The 5000-nt window shown below is 37.0% G+C and overlaps 1 protein-coding gene across 3 annotated transcripts in view; it reads right to left on the bottom strand.

The window, feature by feature from the left end:
* Wapl (WAPL cohesin release factor) overlaps positions 1–5000 on the bottom strand; it is a 66230-nt gene that overhangs the window by 26418 nt on the left and 34812 nt on the right. The gene's annotated exons all lie outside the window — the stretch shown is intronic.

The raw sequence follows: 5000 nt of genomic DNA, 5'->3' as shown, positions 1-5000 counted from the left end.
AACAAATCAGCACTTAATGGGAATCTACTTCCTAAAAATAATGGTAACAAACTTCAGCATTGCAAACCATTTTTTGCGGGGGGGGGGGGGGGAGTACTTTCTTGGGGATGAAGAAATATCTCATTGAATACAAGTTCTAGTAGTACCAGTCTGACAACTTGAGTTAAGTCTCAGACAACCCACATAAAAAACTACATCTGGCAAATATGTATCTGGAGTACTGCTATTTATTTCTATAGAAGAACTGCCCATGGCTGGAGAGATGGCTTAGTGGTTAAGATCACTGACTGCTCTTCCAGGTCTTGAGTTCAATTCCCAGCAACTACATGGTGGCTCACAACCATCTGTAATGGATTTGATGGCCTCTTCTGGGGTGTCTGAAGACAGCAACAATGTACTCACAAAAAGTAAATAAAATGATTCTTTAAAACAACAAAAACTGCCCAGAGCTTGTAATAAGCTAACCTAGAGTAAGTGGTACAGCAGTAGCAGGAACAAGAGACCTTCTGCCTCCACATATGCCCCCTTCATGTATGTGCCTACATATTCATTCTCATTCTCTGTCTCTGTCTCTCTCTCTCTCTCTCTCTCACACACACACACACACACACAGACACACACACACACTAAGTAAATGAGTTTTGTTTTTTTTTTAAGTAAATGTTTTGAAAGCTTAGTATAGAATGGATGTGTTGGTGCACACCTTTAATCCCATTCAGGAGACAAAGACAGGTAAAGTCTACTAAGCAAGTTCCATACAGTCAGGGCTACACACAGAAACCATCTTGAAAAACCAAAACCCAAACCAGAAAAAATAAAAATAAAAAATAAGAAAGAAAAAGAAAAGAAAGTAAATCTAGGATTTAATATATTTAATTCAGCATATTCATTACCAAAACTTTATTCCTGGCACTAGTCATTCTTGCTTCATAACTTTCCAACAATAGGGATCAGGCAGTTTAAGACAGGCTTCTTAAGAAGTTCCAGACTCATGTGAGTGAACCCACTAGAACCAATTATACACTGTAACACTGAAAATTGTTCAAATTGTATAAAAGCAGACATGAACAACACCTTCACAAGACACAATAGTCTAAAGAAGCTCAGTGTACTAACATTTGTGAATTCCATACCAAAATTATATAAAAGCATTCATACTGAATGTGCATAGATCATAAACTGTCTTGAATTTTAATACAGGCTATTGTATTAGTAAACCAATTTACTTAAAATTATGAAAAAAGTCTTTCAGTTTTAACATTCTGAATTTCAAAGCCAGAATAGTTAAACCTGCAAATTCAAATGCATAGGACTATATTTGCATAAAGAAAAAAATGAAACTTTATTTTCAAAAGGAAACTGATTTCAAAAAAGAATGACAAGACAGAAGAGAAACACCATTTTTATCCTTCAAAGATGTGATGCTAAATGTCCTCACTCTAACCCTCAAGTCTCTGATCTGATTAATGATTCTGTTTATGATGGTAATCTCCCGATTTTTTTAAAAAAGGTTTATTTATGAGTATACTGTAGCTGTCTTCAGACACACCAGAAGAGGGCATCCGATCCCGTTATAGATGGTTATGAGCCACCATGTGGCTGCTGGGAATTGAACTCAGGACCTCTGGAAGAGCAGTCAGTGCTCTTAACCGAGGAGCCATCTCTCCAGCACCCAAACACTGTTTGTTTGTTTGTTTGTTTGTTTGTTTGTTTGTTTGTTTGTTTTTATTTTTCCAGACTGGGGTTCTCTGTGTATCCTTGACTACCCTGGTACTCACTCTGTAGACCAGGCTGGGCTCAAACCCAGAAATCCACTACCTCTGCCTCCAAAGTGCTGGGATTAAAGGCATGGGCCACCACTGCCTGACAATCTTCCTATTTTTTATGCTACACATACAAAATAGAGTACTTGCACAAAAACCTTCTTCAAGAATGGCCAAATATTCCTGCTCTCATTACTCTTTAAAGACTTAATCTTATAAACTAGATTTACATTAATTAATGATTCATTCTTATACCTAAATAATTTATGAACTCATGCAATGACTTGATCAGGTTTTCTGGCTCACATGTGCACACAATAGATTTAACAAATTCTAAAAACTAGCCTCTTTATTCATGTTATCTCAGAAAAGCACTACACAAGTTTTATCCTTGTTCATTATAAAATCCTTTATTTGAGCAACTTCTAATACCTCAAGTACACTCAGAGTCCAGGACACAATTCCATGCTTTTGGTGTAAATCTGTGTCCTGTGTAAGTGTGGCTGGTAGTGCACCTACCCAGCATGCATAAGGGCCCCGATTCCATTGCTAGAATTGAAATAAAGTCAAAGACAGAGAAAGGTATTTCAAAGTGCAAAAATTCTACTGATTTTTACTTTTTTTTTAAATTTTTTATGAGTTGGTGTTTATGCTTCTTATAGACATGTGAACCATATGTGTGAATTACAGACAGTTGTGAGTTGCCATGTAGGTGCAGGGACTAACTCTAGGTAATAAGGTAATAATCTTTGGGTTAAGAAGGCTAATTCTCCATAGAACAAAACAACAGGGAAATACAAGATTCTTAACTAACACACTGTAAGATCAGGCAAAACACTAATTATTATTTTAAGTACTAAATATTACTAATAGCTATTTTAGTGCTGGGCTCCCCAAGTCCATCACCTTAAGGTATAAAAAAGGAATCTGTCTTACAGGGACTCAGACCAGCAAAGCGAATGCTGACACTGAAATGTTCTATAATAAGAAGCAGGAGGACTCATTCATTCATTCATTCATTCATTCATTTTTAAGTTAGCATGCCTGTAATCTTAACACTCAGGAGACAAAGGAGCAAGGATTAGTCAAGATTAGTCTCTCTCCTACATAGAGTTCAAGTCAAGCCTGGGCTAAATGAACTTTCTCAAAAACAAAGCAAAAAACATTTTGTATTCTGTGTGAGACCAGGCTGGCCTCGAACTCAGAAATCCGCCTGCATCTGCCTCCCAAGTGCTGGGATTAAAGGCATGTGCCAGCACTTTTCTTAATGTACCCCTTGTTAGACAATTTCTGCCTTCTGTTTGTTCTCTAAAGAATACCTAGAACAAGGAGTGGACAGCTCACATGAATATGCTAACATTCTGAAGAGCTACAACCAGGTAAGCATGTTTCAGAAGAGCCACCTTACAACATCCTATGTTCGTTCTTAAATTTACTTCTCTAGGAATACATGCAACAAACAAAAATTTTACATGAAGAAATTTAGTACAGTTAAAAATAATAATAATAAGCCAGCCAGAAAGTGGTGATACACATCATTAATCCCAGCACTTGGGAGGCAGAGGCAGGCAGATATCTGAGTTCGAGGCCAGCCTGGTTATAGAATGAGTTCCAGGACAGCCAGGGCTACACAGAGAAACTCTGTTTCCAAAAACCAAAAAAATAAAATAAAAAATTTAAAAAAGCCCATGATCAACCTATGTAGGTCAACTGTACTTCAGTGACAGTGTCAATGAAAACATAAATACAAGGTTTTTATATGAGGACAATCTCAAGAGTGTGATTTTGCAGACCAATTCACTGAATTACAATTATAAATGATAAGAAAGTAGAGATCTGACTGACAGCTCAGCAATTAAGAAAACTGACTGTTCTTCTAGAGGACCTGGGTTCAACTCCCAACACCCACTTGGCAGCTCACAACTGTCTGTAACTCTAGTTTCAGGGAATCTAACAGACACACATTCACATAAAAATAAATCTTTTTTTTCCCCTTAAGTAAAGTTCCTTCCTGAATAGCAAAGAATAAGACCATTTTGCTCTTTTTCACTGAGCAGGCCTCTAAAAGTGTATATGCTGGGGGAGGGAGGGAAAGATTCCCACCATTTTTATAGTATGATTTTTGGGTTTTAACAAAATCAACTCAAGACTATAGTAATGACAGAAACAGTGAGCTGGCTATATTTCACCCAGTCTTATCTACAAGGATTTCATGAACAAAGTAATGTAACTCTACCAGCATAAGTCCATCTGAATAATGTTCAAAGAGCTGCAATACATAGTAACTTTGTGTGTCTAGGTATAGTGCCTTATTAGCAACAGAAAAAAGAGAAGGGGAAGAAAGGGAGAAAAAGAAGCCAACAATGCGGAGGATGTCTACATAAACAAAAATTAGGGACTCAAAGAAAAGTATGCTACCCACTTAAATTTACATTAGGATCTATTTTAAAGCTCAAGATGATAATTTTAAATAACAGCTGGGTGTGATGGCGCACACCTTTAATCCCAGCACTTGGGAGGCAGAGGCAGCCGGATTTCTGAGTTCGAAGCCAGCTTGGTCTACAAAGTGAGTTCCAGGACAGCCAGGGCTATACAGAGAAACCCTGTCTCAAAAACAAAAAAAAACAAACAACAACAAAAAAAAATTTAAATAACATTCCCTTGAGATTAGGATCATGCTGAACATATAAATTATTTGGCAACATTGGGTGTGGAAAGATAGCTCATAGGTAAAGAATATACAGGCTGCTCTTCCTGAAGACCCACATTTGATTACTAGCATCCATATAGCAGCTCACAACAGGTCTGCAACTCTAGTTCCATATCCTATGTCCTCTCTGGCCTCAACAGGAGCAAGGCATACAGTGCATTTGTGTAAGTATACAGTGCACAAATATACATGCAGGCAAAACACTCATACACATAAAGTATATACATTTTTTTAAAAAATTATTTTAAAGAAATCTACAGAATATAAACCACTAGCATGTGAGAGAATAAGACTAAAGTAAAAGCACACTCTAAAGTCACATGCTTACATAATTACTATTCTGAAGAATTATGCGCGCCAAATTCAAACAGCCAGGCAGTAGTGGCTATCACCTTTAATCCCAGCACTTGGAAGGCAAAGGCAGAAAGAGCTTTACAAGTCTTAGGCTAGCCAATGTACAGGAAAAGCAAAAATTACATAACAAAATAAAAAAGTAAATTTTACATTTTGAAAGAAAGAAAGAAAGA

Source organism: Mus pahari, chromosome 8 (genome assembly GCF_900095145.1).
Source record: "Mus pahari chromosome 8, PAHARI_EIJ_v1.1, whole genome shotgun sequence".
Classification (NCBI taxonomy): Eukaryota; Metazoa; Chordata; class Mammalia; order Rodentia; family Muridae; genus Mus; species Mus pahari.
This window is presented reverse-complemented; position numbering and strand designations above follow the sequence as displayed.